At 43.0% G+C, this 20,865-nt stretch overlaps 1 protein-coding gene across 2 annotated transcripts in view; it reads right to left on the bottom strand.

The window, feature by feature from the left end:
* Positions 1-20,865, bottom strand: part of LOC118792087 (estrogen-related receptor gamma) — a 152,817-nt gene that overhangs the window by 108,955 nt on the left and 22,997 nt on the right. The window contains exon 2 of one of the 2 annotated variants that reach the window (XM_036549793.1): positions 13,624-13,700. The exons of the other annotated variant lie outside the window; for it this stretch is intronic. The gene's annotated coding sequence lies outside the window, so the exon portion shown is untranslated. The remainder of the gene's footprint in view (positions 1-13,623; positions 13,701-20,865) is intronic. 2 annotated transcript variants of the gene reach the window in all.

Here is a 20,865-nt window from a genome sequence, read left to right as displayed (position 1 = left end):
TTCATCATTTGTTCCCTCATAACCCCATATCAGGCTTGTAACTCATCGCAACATAACCGAGGAGCCAAAAAAATTCATCACCGTCTTACTTTATGGTACCGTAGAGCACTGAAAACCACTTTACGCATTGAAAAGCGCAATCCTTTCATGTTCCGTTTTTATTTAGATAATAATCTGTTCAAATCACTGTGTAGGACACATGCACATTTATCCTAAATGACATTTGAGTCAAATTGCTTGAATGAAAGCTTCAATTTCAAATTTAAACTGAAAAAATCAATCTATAGGTCTTAAGTTGTGTTAATTTTCAGGTATCCAATTTCCCAGAAACACATTTATATATTTATATGAAATATATTTTATGTAACTTTATATAACTAATTTTATGATCAATATTAAAGCAGACTCCACTCATCCCACATTATGTGTGATTTAAAAGGGCTTTTTTTGACATGTTCAGGGTGGTAGTCCACTGGTGGCATCTGAGTAATAGACATGACTGAGATTTGAATTATTTTAGGCAGCGCTATGTGGAACAATCAGAGACGCGTCCTAGCCCAGAGGGAAATGCAACAGTGCCTATCTCCCTCCCTGATAAAGGCCAGACACCTGACTCCAACAAGTACTCTTTATCAGAAACATAACAGGCCCTAACTGGACCACAAAAAGCCTTTCATTTAATATTTCAAAGAACAGAAAATTGCTATCTGCTGGTATTTATTTTTCAGAATAAACAAATACGCTGCTGAGGAAACAGCTGATACGAAGAACCCTTGCCGTGCTATAGACTCTTCATATCAAATTCTTAAAAACAACTAAGACTTGTTACACAGGGCAAATTATCTTCAATAAACCATTAGGAAAGGCTAATATTTTTGGCAGATCAAAGGTTTTTTCCCCTGCCGTGGCTTTTAGTTGTAATTATCAACAGATCTTTCTATGTACAAAGCTAGATAAAAAGAGAAATTGCTTTTAAACATTGTTATGTAGTAGCTAATTAATCTAAAAGCCCTACATAACTTTAATAGTGACAAAAGCACATAACAGTGCATAGAGTACCTTTTAAAATATTTCATTCTTAGTTAAGCCAAAGCCTTTGGCAGTATGTTTGCAACAAACAGCAGTCTTGTGACTGACTGTTGTACAAACAGGTTAAAGCGTCATAAAGCTCACCTATTTACTGTATACTGCATGACCAGCAAAGGTGTTAAAGTGAAAGTGCAGGGACTGCAGACAACCATATTCTCACACTTTTTGCATTCAAAACATAATTTTTTGGAAACAAGCATTCAAATATTCAACTGTCAATTCATAAGAGCAAGGTCAAGGTAGACTGTTATTCTTTTCACTGATAATTAACTGAAATTATGCTCCCTATTACCACAGTTTGCATCATCAACACAAACCAGGTCCTTGAGCCCCCATATTCTCTGACCAAAATATAGGAATGACAACCCAACATTATGTTTTAAAAAAACACTGATTTACATTCTGAAGTTGAGTTAAAGGAATTGTCTTTAAGATAATTTAATTCAATTTTCTTAGCTGTACTCAACCTTCGATTAGTCACCGCCCGAGAAAGGCACAAAATGTCCCTTTATACGACTTTAAGCACTGCGATTATTGACCAGAACTGCATTACTTGAGTTTTCTCTAATCAGGACTATAGAAAAGCGAAACCCCGGGAGCCCTCGCCAGCTGTCAGGTCTGGTTTACAGCTGCAAGCAAGGTAGTTTACAGCCAGGCATTCACTGGTCTCCCAAGACCCAGTTAAGAAGCCTTTTCAAACAGCCCTAAAAAGCGCGCTCAGACATTAATCAGCCCGGAGTTTGCTCATACTTTGCTGCAATGCATCAATTACCGCCACGTCTTAAAAAACGCGCTCTGCTCTGACGACAGGCGTCGCATTAAGGGCCCACGCTAAAACCACACAATGAGCGAAAGTCTATTAACATCGTGCGGCTGACGCTACTGTCACAGGGAGAGGGTCTGCAAACAAACTCAGCCTGTGCGACGATTAACGGAGAGAGAGGGAGAGAGAGAGGGAGAGGGAGAGAACCTTCTAACGACTTCCAGCTTGCTAATTTCACAAGCTAATAATAAAAAGGGACATTGCTATGCAAGAGCGGCCCCCCTGTTCTCCAGCATTCACTGCTCACCAGAGAGCTGCTGCCATTCTTCACATGAAAGACAATTAGACCCCAGGACATCAAGCCCAAAAAATGACAATCTGCGGGCAGCGTCGTCTCCACGTTCTGGCCCGATAGACAACAATCCTCAGAAGGCCCCTTTTCTTGCAAAGACGGAAAGCAGAAGCGAGGGGGGGGTGGGCCGTTCGCAACGCCCCTACGAGCTGATTTATGCATCTCTATTCAGAATTTATTAACCTGACGGGTGCCAATTGCCGCTCGGCCACTTTTACAGCCCCGAGCTTGGAATTCCCGACATGTCTGAGGGAGTGCACCAATAAAGGAAATCACATTTCCATATTTAAAAAGAAGAGGGGGACAGAGGGACCGATGGTGAGGGAGGTCGCACCGGCAACATGGAGGGAGGTGTCACTCTGTGTGTGTGTGTGTGTGTGTGTGTGTGTGTGTTTGTGCACATATTCGTTTATATGTGTGTGTGTATGTGTGTGTGTGTGTGTGCGCTTGGGGGGGGGGGGGGGGGGGGGGGGTATGAGGGTCACAGTCCTTCCGCATCTGTCCTTCCAGTGTGACAATAAGGATTGGGTTACACTGTGTTTCCGCCCAGTGACAAGGCTTAAACCAAGCGCTGTGGAACCAGAGGTTACCCCAAATGGGTGAAGGACATGTGTGTGAGGACAGTTATAGTGGAGGGCGTTTGTGGGAGGAGCCGCATGCCCTAACAGCACAATTAATGCCATAATATGAGCCATACCAAAAGCAGTGATAGGGTATCCCTTCTTATCTTGCACAAGAGTGCGCAGAACATAATGACCTGACATTACTTTCCCAATTAGCCACAATCGCCATTGACAGTCTGGCCATATACATGGGTTTTAATCAACTGCTTTAAAAGCCATAATTTAATACAGGCAGACAGATCCCGCAACTTTGGAGTTAACTATTACTTAGGAAATTTAACCACGGCTCACAGCAAGAGAAATGGAGGGCCAGAAATAGAGTGGATCAATAGATTTGACTGAGAAAGTGTGCGTATTCTCCTGGGTGGAGATCATTGTTTTTCTGAGTAGCGGTGAGATATGATCCGCGACTACCGTGAATAGACTGGAAAATGGATACCAACACAGGGAACGGCAAGTGCTAATGCGGCAATGTAATGTGGTAAAGGATGAAAAAAAAATGTGGTATGAATTCAACAATGCGCCAATGTGCCTTCAGGTGTTTTGTCTGAAAGTGGCACTCTGAAAGTGGCCAGTGATCTGCCTGCGAGAAATGCTGCAGGTTACGGAAAGCGGAAAGACCAAGACAAGACAGAAACAATAGAAAAATGATTGATTTCAAGTTCCTTATGAGTCCTGCAAAGCTGGGACACACTGAAACCACAGTTCATTTACACTGTTCAATGGCCATGCGTTTGTGTGTGCGGGGCTTGATCTACGAACTACAATTCGCATATATATCAGTGGAGCCCAGATGGACGGTGTGCATGGCTATCCACATGCACACCAGCGGTGGCCGTCTTGCCCAATCACTTCCGGGGGGTTCTTCTGTTTTTTTTTTTTTTTTTTCTGGCAGTTGGCCACTGCGATTGGCCCCCCTGTGCGCTCCATTGCTGGCTGGATGGAAATAAGTATTGATCAGCAGCGCAGTCAATGCATATCAGGAAACAGAAGAGGCCATTAGAGTCCCAGTCAATGGCGGATCCTTGCGGGGTAACTTTAGCGGAGCCTCCGAGGCACATTGACGAGAATATAATCCCCCTCTAAGTGCCGCTATGATACCGCCATGTACTTTTCAAGCGGTTCCCGTGCCATCGAGTCGGGGCTTTTGCACGGTGGCCGCGGCCCCGCGGAAAACGGGGGGGATGAAGCCCTTTACCCCGGCACTGTGCTCACAGGATGGCTTTGCCATCAATTGTCTTGAGGTAGCTGACTGCATCGGGTGTCATTTGATGGAGACAGAAACGCTGCAACACTTCGCCAGGCCATTAGTTTCACCGTTGTACTGATAGTGATCAATTGAGGCCATTATTAAAAGAGCTTATGTAATTGTTCGGTGGAGAAATGCGATACCACACAAAACGGCTCATGTGCTCAGTTGCAAAGATGCTGTGTGTTTATTATCTTCTAAAGGTTTACAAAGGTTTAAAATATGAAGAAAAAGTGCAGCTCGGAAATTAAATAAAACATAGACATTTTGATATCGGTTTGTAAAATGGTCACAGTTATGATCATCTATCTGATTTTAGGGTCAGATTTGGAGCTATGCAACTGGAACAGAGGCTGCCCAGTAGGTATGCCTAAAAGCAAGAAAAGGTTGAACAACTAGCAAAGTTTTTGGTCTGATGGAGGTTCCTGAAAAGATGAAAGCACAGAGTGTGCATTTCTCCAGGTGACTGTAGCTTTTTCTATGTAACATCATTTGGAATAGCACTCTGACAGGGGAGAAACAGAGGAGTGGCCACTGGTCAGCTGGTGTGGAACTCAGCGGATGCTAATTACCACTGAACTGAGGAGCGTTAGCGCTGAGGCTAATCAATGGGGAAAAAAATCACTGAACAAACTGCAATACAGCTATTTATTTTTAGTTGCTCGTAACCTCCATCTGCAACTCTAATTAGACGCTTTTGTCTTGGAGGACTGCTACAGTGGGCTGAAGAGCCTGCAAAGCACCCCCTGAGTCATGGACAACAGCACCATGTTACACGCAGTTATCTGTTAACTTGGGTATGCGCTGGTTGGAAATATCACGTCTGCAACGGCTACACGTTCAGACAGGTTCAGCTCATGGCCAGCAATGGGCTGGGTCGGTCACATGTCATCACCCCTAACAGAGATTGGATTGAGCCACGTCTGAGAAAGACATGCTCAAAGCTGCCTTGGTCTCTGCCACTGCATCTCTCTCTCTCAATATTTGTATAATAGTAGTATTTCCATTTGTAAACATTAATTTGCCCTGCAGTTAGAGGTATCCGTGTTTAAACTCAGCAAATGTATCCATATTTAACTGCGATATATTTCATAGTAATCAGTTTCCCTGATTTGAGTGATTTCTCTTTCCTACATTGCCATTGGTACAGCAGGACTTGTCCTGTATTAATTCACACAATGGCAATATCAAGCGCCGATGATGGACCCTGGAGTTTCCATTAATCCATTTCGCTCCCTCAAAGCACTGAAAGATCACTCTGCCCGTCGCCAAATTACACTTACTACCACAGAATTAAAATAAAGCACTCATCTGACATTTGACTTTATTAATCTAATGGATCTGAATGAGGAGCTGCTCCTCGGTTATGCCTGAGCAGTCTCTCTGGTGCAGGGGGGCCGGGGGAGGGGGGGGGAGTTCGAGGGGAGTTTTGTCTTCAGATCCACTTGGGTATGGCACGTGCACATGCATAAAAACAGTTAATGAGCAAACTGCGATAAAGGAGCACATGCAAAACATGAACCTCAATTGATGAGAGACTAAAGGAGTCAGGGGAGTTACTAGAGAGGAAAAATGGAGCCTCACCCTTGCCACATGTAAAGCCAAGACCCCCCCCGCCCCGAAACCCAATCCGTGATTAATAACCCAGCAAGGAGCCTGATATGCATTAACCTGATAATTAATAACTTCTTGGGGGATGTCAGCTTGGCAACTGTCTTAACAACCTGTGCAAAGAAGTGCAGTGGGGAAGTTGGGGGGTGCTCTCAAAGTCAAAAGAAACTGAAGACTATGACAGAGGCAGGGCAGGAAGAAGCCACTGGAGTTTCTTGTTGCTTTCTTCTATTACGACCATTTTATAGGCTGGAACCCATGACCTGGCTGTAATTCCAGGACCCCCAAAATAACACTGATGTAATATCAGCTCAACGTGAGAGAGACTGGTACACGCTGGCAGCAAAGGGGTTAATGAGTGGTACTCTATGATCTTTTCATCATGCTCCAAGCACCTCAGAACTAACTGGGAAAACTGTTACGGTCAAGACAGCAACAACAAAACCTCTGTTTCTTGCCATGTGGAAAGATTAGCGAGGACTCTCTGCCCAGATGCTCTCCTCCCTAAGCACCTCTAAGAATATCTTTTCACCCACAACAGTGGTGCACAAGTGGCCAAATCCCTCCCACTGAAGTGAGAGCCAGAGACCAGGAGAGATCACTTCACAGTGTCACTGCCTTCATGTCTTAACTGGATTGCCCTCTAGTGGAATAGCACTGTGGCCCACGGCTCCTTTGGTGGTGCACGTGCTACCGTGACACGACAAACGCCTGGGTCATCACTTTTCATCCACACCTCTTCTTACTTCAGTACCAACCCACACCAGGTTCTGCATAAGGCCTCATAGTGTAAGTAGGCAATACTGATGAGAGAATTCACCAAAGCCCATTTCAACCAATTATGAAGTACTTGCAATTCAATGAACATATTACAAGTCAGCAATTCGCATAGCTCACAACAGACTCATGTTTTCCGTGAGCACAATAGAATGCACACACATCTATAGTGATCAGAAAACGAAAAATTCAAATAATTATCATTTGTATCGAGACATGTTGGTACATAATATAACTGAAAAATGTAACATTGACCAAAAACACATAAGGCCATAATAACATTTTAAGTAATAAAATCAAACAATTATATGAATTGTTTCAGACAACCATGTATACCTTGAACACAACCACACATGCTTAAAGGCACTGCTCTGTACAGTGTACGTTTCTCCTACTCCTGCAGTACTGTAAACGCACATCGTTACGCGTGGCATGTCTGGGTATGTGTGTCAGCGCTCACAGCGGCCCTTACAAGTAAAACATCAAAAGGATCCCCAGAAAACTGGGAGCGACAGCGCCTTCATTTGAATTCGCTGCGACATTAAAGATCTAAACTGCAGTCTTAAGAGTTTATTTTAAACAATTGTCGAGGGAGGACGATTGTTCTTTCCTTTCAGATCTCAGTTTTTGAGGCTCTCGACTCCCACCTCCCCACACGCCTCCCACTAACTTTGATGGATCGTTCGGCGAAATCGTGGAAGGTATATTTAGTCGTAGAGGTGCATGCGTAATGGGTTGGGGGGTGCCGGTCTAGGAGGTAGAGTAGGCTTAGCTGTAGCACAGGTATGTGTAATAGTTTGGGAATTTTGGTCTAAGGGGTGTATTTGGTTGTGGAGCTGCATATAAAGTGTATTTGAGGGTATCAGTTTGGAACTCACATTGCCTTATCATATTACAGGCATTACCCTGATATCACTTATCGTATTACAGGCATTACGCTGACTTTAAGCACTGATTTCCTCTGTCCCTTCCTCCCCAATAAAGAACACCAATGGGTCTTTTTTGCAGAAAATGCACCTAATATACGAGTGCCCAAATGTAAGGAATGAGGGGGACATCTTGCTAAAGACCAACGTGCAATGGGCAAAACATATCTCTCTCATTCACAACAGCAACGATACCTTGTATTTCACTTTAGTGAACCAGGAAATCTGATATTCAAATACAGTGTATGTCAGGGAATTTTGTTTTACTGAAAAGGACAGAAAAAGGCTGATGTCCAAATAAATCAATGTAAAGTTTTCTTTGCCTCAAATGTCCAAATGAAGAGAGGCTGGAGGGTTACATTCAGCCCATTGGACTGGCATGATAGCTTTATAGGTTGAACATCCCCCCACTGGCAGCCCAACCGATGATGGAGTCCATGTCTGTTGAGAGAGATGACTGCTTCTCCAAGTTTTTATTTATCTTTATTTCCTGACATCTATTGGGGCGAAGTCAGCAGAGCGAGGCCAGCCAGCATGTTTGGCTGGCTCTTTAATCACTGTTAGTAGGTACAATTGTCTGTGACAACTAATCCAAAAAGCAGATTATATTTGTTTTGGCTACGGTGGCTGGTGATTGGTTAAAATCAACAAGGCCCTCTCATTAGCTCCCCGCTGCTGTCCTCCGAGGCAGACGTTCCATCCCACAATACCCTGCGTGCGCCGCACGTGCGGCGGGGAGGACACAGAGATGGGAAGAAGGGAAGGAGGGAGGAGGGCAGAGAGAGGAGAGGGGAGAGGGAGCAGAGGAGAAGAGAACAAAGACGGACAGACAGAGAGCGAAGAGGGCAGAAGAGGGAACATTTAAGTGGGAGCACGGACAGGAGGAGGGAAAGGAGGTTGAAAGAGGACAAGAGCGACATCCCAGACATAATGATTCCCTCACTAATGCGCCCGTCCACACGCTAACATCCCCCCAGCTGCCCTTCAAAAGCCCTGCTACTGTTTGAAAGTCCGAAGTAGTGGCTCTTTTTTTCGCTCGCTGATTTCTCTCCCCCCCTCCCCCGTTGCCTCGGTGAGGATGGCCAGCTTCAGTGTGATGCTTCAGTGCTCTTCACCCCCACTTAACTGCAGAGAGCCACAGTGCTCCAGAGCGCAGCAGCCAATCACGGGCCACCTTATGCTAATTCCGCAATGGATGGAATGCTTGATGTGAATTACGGCTGCAATCATGGTTTTTTATGTTTGTGTGGAACAACTGTGCCGTGTGTAGTGCTGTGGGCTGGCGGCTGCTGACTGTGACACGCCTGTTCTGTCCAGTTCAGACCCTGAGCGACAGGTCTGGAACAGAGCTGAGCCAGCACGCTTCGGCCTGCGCTCGGGTACACCTGAGATAAGCGAGGGACCAGCTTCCGTCACTGTGCTCATTGGCTGATTTTGCCTTCACGGCAGGGACAGTGGATGCACTGCTGACATCTGATTGAACGAAGAATCCCAACACACAGATACACACACACACACACACACACACACACATATGCGTGCACACACACAAACACACACACACACGTACACACACATACACACACAGGCACAGAAGCACATATCCACAAAGTCCGTGCCCCGAATTGCCCCCGGCTGGTCTGTGTGTCCTTTTCCCCTGCTCTCCTGCTCAGTCTCTCCCCTCCGCTCCCCTGCCAATCAATCCTGAGAGACGCTGTGCAGTGTATTACTTGGTCTCTCTGCCCCTGTGGTGACTCTACAGTCCCGGCCCAGCCTGTCGCTCGGCCCCTGCCAGCAGATGACATCTGTGGTCCCTCTTCACCCAAAGCAGTGTGGGGACACAGCACCCCTGCTCAAACGAGCTCAAAACAGCGCTCCGCTCGATTTTCAAACAGAAAAACCTCCCCGCTCCCTCTTCTCTCTCTCTCTCTCTCTCTCTCTCTCAAAAAAAAAACCCCTGATCTGTTAATGTCCTCTCTAATTTCCCTCCCTTGTATCATCAGTGCATTTCATGACACACATCCCCTAATGAGGAAAAATGATTAAGGCTTTAAGTTCTTCTTCAGAAGTAGGTCTGAGGGTTAAATGCTAAGCATTACCTGCGTGTGTGCTTAAACCCAGTGGGGGAGACTTCCTGATTTCCCAAAAGGTACTGAGCAGGAGTCAAATGAACCCTTGGCATGTCAAGGCTCCCGCTTGTAACTAGTGGTGAATTCCTCTGGCTAAATATCCATTTAGGAGCTAAAGCCTTGATAATGACGGCTGAGTAGATGTTAATCCAAGATTTCCATCCCCGGCGTGGCCTTTTAAAACTAATTGTTCTTTCCACCTGCTTTTCCGTAGTCATAATTTGCTTTTTTGTTGCATCACACACATACAGTTTACTTGTTAAGTAAAAGGTTGGTGTGCATCCCTATAGTTTTTTATGATAATTAACAAATGAATACATAATACATTGTGACCTCTGGACATAAATTTAAGTTCAAATTTATATTTTTTAAAATGTTGCTTTTTACTGGACTCTTAAATTATTATATATTGTACATTTTTTTTTGATTGTGACAGGGACTAGGTGCACACAATTTGGGTGTATGGCAGTAGCAGCTCTGCATCAGTGGTACCCAGTAATTCATATAGGTAGCATCTGCAATGGTGTTGGCTTATCATGGCCTTGTTGCTCATGGTAAATTAGCACACAATTAACAACAACCAATGAAATGCTATATGTAAATTGGACTGTTGCATATAAATGACGTTGGCAGTCACAGACTTCACTGGTGCACTGTTAAGTCACAAATGAGCATCACAGTAGGCACAGTTCTCTGAGCATAGCATATACATTTACATTTGAATACAAATGTATTCATAAAAAACTCCATTATTGAGTTTCCTTGATATCCTTCAAAATGGAGAACAGATGAGGCTGATTATAGCCATTGGCTCATTTTATATGAGAGCTACAGCAACGATGGCTGAAGTCAGGCAAACTTTGGCAGTTCATCGTGTTTAAAAGCTGTGTTCACATTAGATTTTTTTTTTTCATTAAAGATGCAAAATTCTTTTATGTTTTATCAAGCATGATGAACCTGCATGGTACAAGCCAGTCCAGTTTTTTGTTGTTGTTTCATGACTTTGCAGTTATGCAGCTGCTATCATTAACAGTAGCTTTGAGGTCACGTGAATCAAACTGCTTGATACTATTGACACTGAAGGAGGTGAGCATGATCTATACTGTAAAATACAGCTCTGTGTTAACAAGAAAAAAACTGTAGAGAAAGCCCTCCGAGAATAAGAATGTTTCTGCACCTGAAAGGACTATAAAAATACATTTCGGGGTCTGTAATGGATGGCTGTTCTAAAAGAGAAGAACAGAAGACGTGACCCTGCAGCGGTGTGGTGGGAGAGGCAGCCGGGCCTGTATGGAGCTGCCTGTGCGTGTGTATGAACCTTTCAGCACTGAGCAGAGTCAGTGCTCACAGGAAGCTCCTCTGGGCTGTCACCGCGCGACCCTCTCCAGCCTCCACAAACACATATACTGCGGTTAAACCACTCCAAACTGCTGCATTTAGCCGGACGACCCGAGAGTCAGAGAGGGGAGAGGAACTTGGGAACGCCGGGGTGCTGGAGGGCTCTTAATTGGCTGGCCGGGGTCAGATAGGTTGAGACCCTGGGAGATCTTAGGGCTGGCAGTAAGGCTTTCTAAAAAGTCAGGCAGTTCAGTGGGAGTGGGTCTGATGGGAGGGGGAGCAGGGGGAGGAGGGGTGACTAGCGAACTGCCAGTGTCTGCCAATGGGGGCTAAACCCAGAGGAAAAACAAGGTAGGAAGTGGAAGTTAAAAAAAAAAAATCGGCCCATCCAACTCCCCCATTGATACTGTCCATTTCAGCTCCATTAGGCTGCACTGGGTCCCTGGAAAGTACTCTCACACCGCAACACTTTTATCACAAGAAATGGTATCCCTGCATGTTGATAATTTAATACCGCATCCCTTATGCGGCCATAAAGTGCAGACTCTATTCCTTTTAGGAAGACGTGCCGAAAAGCTCAATTTTCCTGACAGAAGCATTTAATATAAGACCCACAATGCAGGCAGAGCACCTGCAGTGAATGGAAACGGCTTCTAATTGAACCATAATTCCCTGCAAGTAATCAGGCAATGGGTCATATATTTGTGTTTCCCAAAAAGCTTTTCCTGTGTAATTATACACACTATTATCGTAAAAATCGCATCAATGTATATTTTGATTTGAACACATCTGAACTCCAAAATTTGTAAAGTTTGATTTTGATTAATGTATTTTTGGTCTCACTCAATAGCAATAGAAATGGATGTAATAACATGGCATTCAGTCAAACCATTAACTCTATAAGTTAAATAGAGTGAATGCGAACCCTTGTTTAATACAATCTGTGTAAAAGTAGTAATTCATCAATAATGCCAGAATTACTCCCAGTAATTGTTATGACTTTACGTCCAAGACGTAGCCCACTAACTATGATTATTCATGTTATGTCTAACTTGAAAAAAAATTAAGGTCAATTTCTTAAATGCTCATAAAACACTGGGCAAAAATGAAATTGTAACAATGAGAATAAAAAGCATTACACTGCAGAAATTCTCATGTAGGAAACATCATTGTTAATGGATACTTCTAAGGTAATCGTGGCTGAAATAAAAACGCTACTCCCCAGCAGTTTTGACGACTTGTAATGCTGTTCCCGGACTTCTTCAATTATTCCTGAATGAATACGTAAATATGCCAAAAGCCGCAGGGTTAATAAGTCTAAGTGTTGTTCACAGCAGAGTCCTGTAAAGATCCTCCTGCTGGAGACCTGTCTTTCGCACTAGACAGAGTGGGGTCTGAGCCTCTATTCCTGTCTGCTGAACCCACAGCAACGGAAGCACACAAATTCTCACGAAAGATTCTCATGTTCTTTTGCTTCTCCATCTACCTGCAGGAGCGGATGACATTCTCCTCCTCCTCCTCCTCCCCCTCCCTCTTTTAAATTGCCACCAAAAGCCCCGCGTACACCGAGGTACAAAACAGTCTGGAACTATTCTGAGATTTTTTGGACCGGGGCTTTGAGGGAGGCTTGAGAGGCATCAATTATTTAGAGGAGGTAACCTGATGCTTCCTCTGTTGAGGGAAATCTGCGAGCCGCTCCCCGGGGAGAATGAAAAATGAATTAGGTGGAATTTATTTGTGTGTGTTGGAGGAAAACAGGGATTTGAGCACCGGGGGCAGTGGTCTGCCGGGCCCCGGCGCAGCCGGCATGCTGAAGCATCTGAATATCAAAAGGATCCCGAAGATCAGGGGGCTTAAGACAGGTCTTAAAGGCCTATCAGTAAAACACAAATTTTACACTGTATGCACATTTTTATCCGTCTTCTCTTGCGCATTATGTTAGTAAACTACTCCGGCCCAGACTGGGATTCGGGTTTTAATGCCTCTGGTTATTCATCTCTTTGCAATACACAAGACACTGTCAAGACACTGTATCTTGTTATATCAGACCATGTCTTCCGTAACGCATAAGATTAAATAAACAATGAGTCATGGGCATTTGAAAAGTGTGGCAAATGAGTACACACTGCCAGGACTCTGCTCTGAAGCTGGGAGATGTCCAATCAGAACATGGTAGGTGGTTTCACACTTGGGAGAGGAGCACCGCACACATGTCGGGCCACCTCTAACCACTGATTGCCCCTAAGCACACAACGCTCAGAGGTGGCACCTCAACACAGCACTTAACACCGGGTCCCTGAGAGGAAACAAACACCATTCCCCCCACAAGCCAAATCAACATCCTGAGACTACCTCAAACATCAGACAGATTCCGATGAAGACGTCTGAAAACATTCAAAGAAGAGAAAACACGGAGCAGTCAAATATAGAATATCTTAATGTGTTACACCCATTCGAAGTCAGCACTTTTTAGCAGATCATTCTGGTATTTGGCATATACTCCAAAACAAATACATTTCCCCTGCAGTGTCTCACATACAAAAACAGATCTTTCACAGAATAACCATGACATGTTAGATATATTTGTCTGCAGTAATTAAATGTCCTCATCACTACAGGCACAGTTAACAGAATGCCATAGCCCCTTCTGCATACACTACTAGCGAAAGTCTCTGTCTGTCTGGGCTGTACAGAACCGCAGACAGTGATGAGTTGCTTTGACCGGTGGTGCCCCTGAGACATGCCAATGCAGGAAGGAAGCCTTACCTGCTACACGGCGGCTGCCATGATGCTCCGGAAGGGGACTGCCTCAACTGGACCTGGCACCGGGCTCACCGGCCAGTCTGGGACCAGCCAAGGACACAAAACCACAGAAAACCATACACCACTCAGACCTACAGCGCCAGACAGCCAGGTTGATTTCAATTTTGTGAATGAGACCTTAGCTCAGCAGTATGAAACTCACACCATAAATCTGATATTTGTATGGTATCCATCAGAATATAAACCAGTATCGAAATATTTATTCGGAATTTGTGGTCAGCTTTACGAAAATTGCAATTTGTACTTGTTTTTATGCTGGTATGTTTTTGTAACTGCTCAAATACAATACAAAGAGCATGAGCCTTCTCTTCGATATGCAATGCACAGTTTGAGTTGTATACCTAGAAAGGGTTACTACATAAAAAAAGCAAGCTTCAGCACATTTAACACCTGCAGCTCCATGTGTGCGTATGTTTTGTGAAAAGTGGGCATTTTTAAAGGTGTGATTTCCACAACACATTCCAAAATGTAAAGCAGGTGAAACAACAATGTAGAAACATTTGAAATTCTAACTTTATCACTGTCCTACTTCGCCACATGCTTAAGTAGTGCGTATGCTGGCACTAGTCTGATCCACACTGAGAACTGTGAATGTGAATTCTGTGATATGCTACAACCCATCAGTCTCTCTCTCTCTCTCTCTCTCTCTCTCTCACACACACACACACACACACACACACACACACATACACACACACACATACACACAGAACAGTGGTGGTGAGATGAAGATCATGTCAGCTCTATTGCTGATGACTGGTCACCAATCTTGCACACTGAAGAGCCCAGATAGTCTTGATGGCACTGCCAGCCTCTCGCCAAGAAGAGAGAGCCACCAGAGGATGGAGCCCAGAATATCTTTCCCAGGACCTGCTTTCAGTCACGAGGTCCAGCCTAAAAGGTAAGCGCTGCTAGCTGTCATGCATAATGTGCCCCAGTTGAGAAAATAAATCTCAATCCAATCAATCTTAATCTACTGAAAAAGGATCAATGTATCAACCGTATCTGCTTCACATGCAACCAGACTTGGGGGGGGGGGGGGGGGGGGGGCGGTGCAAAAGAGATAAAACGCCTCTCAATACCATCAAAACTGAACTGTCAAAAGCAACATGCATGGGTGCAAGCTCAGCCTCCTTCTTAAAATAAACAGGACAGATTAAAAATGCTCAGTTCTCACATTTTGACACTGTGCTCGGAGACTGTGTTCCAACTCTTGCACTCTTCGGGAAAGATACAGAGACCATGTCTGGAATTGTAGCAGATATGCATATTTAAGAGGCTCACTTGATAAATAACCCACTTATAGGACTCCTGACAGCAGGCTGGAGCACTGACCGGGAGAGGGAGAGGGTGGGGAGGGGGGGTGAAGGACAGGTGGGCAGCTTGGGTAGGGGTGGGGGTAGGTTCAGGTGGTGTTAACGGTGCTAACAGTAGCAGGGAATAAGGCATAGTGCGGCTGTGTGTGTGTGTGTGTTTTTGGGGGAACATCACAATTATGCATCCATCCAGACTCCAGCCACTGCAATGCACTTTCTACATTATAATCCAGACAGTATGACAAAAAGCCCGGGCCAAGAGGGACCAATTTTGAGGGTTCTCTGCAAGACAATGATTTGGGTGCTTTTGCACCTCTGTATGCTGAATAGTTACCTCTGTCTCAGAACACCTGCTCACAATTTTGCAACCCTGCTTATTTTACTGCCATCCTCCAGTACCAAACAGAGGAGGGAAAAACAGAGCTCCAGCGGAGGAAGGAGAACAATACGGCTTAACTTGATTGAATATGAGTGTTCAATCTGAATGTAGGCTACCAAGAAGGACAAGTACTGCGTGGGCTCTATTTAGAGTAGAACAGTCTGAAATATCTGTCTTTTCCCCCGTCGTTTCTCGCGCCGAGCAAGGAAACATAGGCGAGGAGTCCAATGTGCGAAGATTACAGCCTAGCGACGTGGATTTGAAGACTTTAAATCCTGCAGCCATTCAGCAGGGAAGGAAGCTCCTACTGTGTCAACAGTTAGTGTTTCCAAGAAGCCCCTTTGCCCAGGTCTCCTGGGACCAGCAGCCTTTGCAGCTAGATATTTTAAATTATGGCTTCAGACAGCTTTTCAGGGAAACTCATGGTGTCAAATTGGCGGAGAAACGCACTAAAGTTATATGCGGACTGCTAATGTCTGATTCATTTTCCACTAGTCACAAATATAACTGAAAGTCTGGAAAGAGTCCATTATTTTTTCCAAGATGTCAGAGAATGTGTATCATACTTGTATCATAATAAGTACATATTTTGGTATTTCTAACATATTCTTCATTTGAATATATCAGCAAACAACCTTTATGTATTCTGTAGGTGTGTGCACTTCAGGGCTGACTCTGTCCTCTAAATTCTACAGCAATAACAGTTATTGCTGAATACCACAGCAGTCTTTCTCTGTTTGTGACGATATCCAGTGACTGTCATTATTTGATGTCGACGATCTTTATGAATACCAGAAGTCATTTAAGGTAAGTGTTTTTTTCCTCTCATAGCTCATTAAAGACAGAGATGCAGAAGAGATGTAGAACGATGATAAAATGACTCTCATACATCTGAGTCCCAATCAGAACAAGGATAATCTCATTACATATTTGGTAATTGTTGCCTGAATACTCTTCTGTCCATGAAATTACTGACACTGCAAAACAATGTCTTCTGACTTGGTGTCATATTTCACTGAGTTCAGCTGACAAGCTCAGTCTGTCAACTCATCAAGACAATGTCATCAAATGCACATCAAAAATACGTATGTTTTTTTTCTGATGATTCCATTTTACTTTTAATGACGGATCCTTCATCATTTCTACAGTTAAAGTTCTTTTTTTGGTTGCAATTAAGCAGCCCTCCAAAGTGTCACTAACTAACTGACTCATTGAGTGGCTCCCTCAAATTGAAATATTACCTTCAATTTACCACTAAATGGCAAAAAGGCATGGATAGTGGTATTCACTAAGGTAGTAACAGCCCCTGAACAGTGCCTGTTTAATGCTCTTATTTTCAGGTAGAAGCAATTTGAAACATTTTGTCCTGTAGAGTGAACAGCTTTGTGCCATTGTCCAACAAAGCATGCCAGATGAATGTCTCTCATTCTCATTTTTTGATTAACAAATTTCATTGATTGACACTAGTAAGAAAAAAGAACAGTGCTGTCCTTAACATTTCACTGTCTGCGTTAAACAGTGTACCTGCCATAGTGGGGGTGTTCAATTGTCCCACTTTTGTGCTTTGCTTTTTGAGTAACCTTAAGTTTGAACTTTGAGTCATTTATCGGCCCAAGCACCTTTGTATTCTGTTTGCACAGATTGCAGATTACTTGAGATTACAGGTTTCAGAACTGAAAATGACTTGTTGAAAGGTTACAAAATCAGTGAAACTGATTCCAATTGTGTGCAATCAAATCACAATCAAATCAAATTCCTCTCAAATCACAATTCACGTAAGTTATCCATCAAAATAAACATGAAGACAAAAGGGCTGGCAAAACCAGTTACAGATAAAGTATTACAGAAGCACAAATCAGGAGAAGGGAACAAGAAACTGCCAAGGTTCTGAATATGCCTGACAGTACCGTGAAGTCCATCATTAAGAAGTGAAAGATGCATCATACCCTCCATACAATACCTATTTTGCCCTGCTGAAGTGAGCAGTTGGGCAAGCCAGGAACTGGTCTGGGATGTGACTCAGCAAATCTCTCAAGGTCATTGCTGGTGTCAAAGTTCTATGTTGGGAATTGGGGTGAGTGCTCACAAAACAATGTTAAGTCGGGCCTTACAGAAAGCTGACCCATATGGACAGGTGGCAAGAGGATAGTCTTTGTTACTCAAAAAAAAACACATCTTAAAACAACATTTACAGAATTTTCATTCTGTAGGCATGTAGATGATACTGCAGATGAAGATGTACAGACCCAAAATTGAACTTATTCCAAATTCCAAGCATTGCACCTTATGCACAAAGTCCAACAATGCACATCTCTGAGTCAGAGCAGGGTGGAGAATGGATGGAGTAAAATACAGGCAAATCACTGAGAAAACCTGCTAGCCAGTGAATAATCTAAAACAGGGGAGAAAAGTTAAAATTCAACAGGACAATGTCCCAGAGAACAAAACCAATGCTGCACTTGAGTTTTTGAACTCAGAAGAGAACCGATGTCCTAGGGGTGGCTCCTGACTTGTCCTGTCCTGAGTTGAATCCAACAGAAAATGTATTGTGAGACAGTCTCCAAAATGCTTATCACTGGAGCAATTTTCCCTTTATGAATGGACAATATTTTCACCATTTAACTGTGCAAAGCTAGTAGACACTTACCCAAAGGCTCATAACAGTAATTACCACAAAAGGTTAATCCACCAAGGACTGATGTAGGTGGCCGAATACTTACCATTCATTTTATACATTTTCTTTTCAAAAATTTCAAACATTTAACCTCTTCCTTATACAACAGTACTTAATTTAACCAGAACAGCTTTGAATAAAACTGGTTTGTTTGACACTTTGTCCATACAGTATTTGTAATCAATTAAAATGGGACATTGGGGACTGTATTTAAATCTAGGTGACAAATTTAACCGGCTTTTTTCCATCATTAATACATTATAGGTTGTGATTGCTGAAATGTATGTCAATGAATATAGATATAGTATAAATATTAGTAAGACAGTTAGGACAAACAGCAAACTGAAAGGACTGAGCAGCCTCTGAAGACAGGGCCTGTTTGGAGCTGGAGACACATTGTCTCACAGCCAATCACGGTGGCTACGTCACGCTAGCTGGCTCATTATTGCAGGCTGGAGAGTGCCTCTCTCTGTCTGTGCTTCAGCCCCGCACCACAACACTCCAGAGGTTACGCAATCAGCTCAGAGTCACTTTTCAGGAGGTCATTTGCATGTAATTGAGAGACACGCAATTGAGCTCGCTTCTGGTGAGTCACCCTCCTCATCTCACTGGCATGTGCTTTCAGATAAAGCACCACTGCTCTGTGGCAACAGTCTTTTTCTACCTCCATAACATAAGCAAAGACGATTTCCTGTTCATTCTCATTAAAAGAGAACAGCTTGTTTAAGGATCTATGTACAGAAAATATCTTTCTACTGCCGTTTCAAATTTGCTTATTTTTCAATATGTTGCTGTTGTTTATGACACTGCTCTTTTCAAAAGGAGCAGAAAAATTACAGATTACATCAGTTAATAACAGGACCCCTAAATGCTTTCATCATGTTTTTTTTTCCCCCACAAATATGCTACAGCGTATGACAACTTGCAATTGCATATTCATATTCATACCAATCGCACTAACATGGTGTTGTCAATATTATTATCCTTGCACATAATTTAAATGGATGTCAGTACTGTGATTAAGTTACACCAATAATCTAGACATGTAAATTTTTGATGCACGTCAATTTTTTTCAGCCTATTGTCTTATTTTCCATTAATTAATTCATGAAAAATATTTTGTAATATATGTTCCAGTTCAGGTTTCACTCCTTGCTGTGTATCCATTCACTACATCTTGGCAAACTCAGGAGAATATCCAATGCTAGCAGCGCTCACTGCTACCTGCATGTGGAGAAGTGGGCCTGCTTCATATACCCCAGCAGCATAATAATAAAGTTTAAAATGCTCACTATGAGGGAAGGAATTGAAATTACTCAATCACATTTGGAGAGAGAGGGGGAGGCAGACATTTTAAAGTGGAAAAGTGCTTCCACTTAACTTTTTTTTGAGTACATTACGCTGCTCTTGCTTGTGTATATTCAGTGCTTTTATAAAAGCTGACAGCCTTGTAGGAGGTCAGATTTCTTGTGGTAACCAGAGCAGATGAGAAGGCAAAGCAAAAAAAAAAAAAAAAAGCCATTCAAAATAGTGGAGACACATTACCCTCGGCCTCTCAGCATAATGTTATTGTCAGTCAAATACATTTAAATGTTTAGATCCTTGCTGTGTTGTCAATAGTGTGTTATGTAATTCTTTCAATTGTATTCATGGTTTCATATTTTTACAGCAGTTATTTATAGTAGTAATGGTAGTATTATATGTGCTGAAGAAAAAATATACCTGTTGAGATCACATCGTTTCCCAGGGCCAATGACTTTTTTCTCCACATGCCAGAGATTATGAGATATGCAGGCCAAGCAAATCACCTTACACCTAAACGATCTTAAAATGTACATGCTACATCTACTTGCACTAGTGAGTAGCAGTGGACTAAGCAAATTCAAGTGAACAAAGAACACAGCTAAAGGATTACTGGCCAATTCTAATTTAGAACATATGATCTAATTTCTAACTTATAACACAGTATCTTGATGTAATTAATTCTTCACCCTACCTTTCTGCTGACAATTGGGTGCAGCACTTTTCAATGCTTGGCAGCAATGGCTCTTTCCCATACAAAAACAGCCAGTGCATGTATGGGCCCACCTGCCACCTTGCTCCTTTCTAGTGGCCTGCTTAGCCATCTCCCTGTGTATACGGAGGGCTGATAATTCCAGCTCAGGTATTCGCCTTTCTTTTCTATAAGATTGTGTAAGTTGCATTTTGTTAGCAGGAATTTTCAAATGGATGTGAACTGCTGACTCGGGCCTTTGCAAGAAAAGCATCTTATCTCACTGCACCCTGACGTGCGAGCAGTATCTGGAATGGAAATCTTACAGTTTGAACAAAAAAAAGCATTTTAATGTACAAGTCTTCTATTATAAGAGATACATTTTCAGTCTGACAAGCAAAAATCCTATACTGGGAGGCTGCAGACGAAACAGGAGACGAGAAGAGGGAGATGGCTGAGGTTTTTTTTTCTTTTTTTGGGAGGGCGGTTGTTTTTCCATTAGCATCAGTGTTTTTTATTTATTTAGCAGATGCCTTGAACCAGGGCGACTGGTACACATGGGGAATGTAAGTGTGACATTATAGAAAGTCCAAAAAACGTATACTGTAAGCTACAAAATGCAGCCGTGAAAACAGTGGGACATTACACAATTACTATGTAAATGGGCCAAACGAGAATTTTTTGAAGCTAATACTTCATAGGAACTTTACACTAATTATGTTTTTGGAGAGCTTACAATCTGTACCTCTTGTATTCTTGGTATTTTTGGTAAAAAAATTAAGAATATACAAGAACCTTAAATTACATTACATTACATCTAACA

The sequence above is a fragment of the Megalops cyprinoides genome, chromosome 17, assembly GCF_013368585.1.
Source record: "Megalops cyprinoides isolate fMegCyp1 chromosome 17, fMegCyp1.pri, whole genome shotgun sequence".
Taxonomy (NCBI): domain Eukaryota; kingdom Metazoa; phylum Chordata; class Actinopteri; order Elopiformes; family Megalopidae; genus Megalops; species Megalops cyprinoides.
The sequence above is the reverse complement of the archived record's forward strand: the minus strand, read 5'-3'. Positions and strand labels throughout refer to the sequence as shown.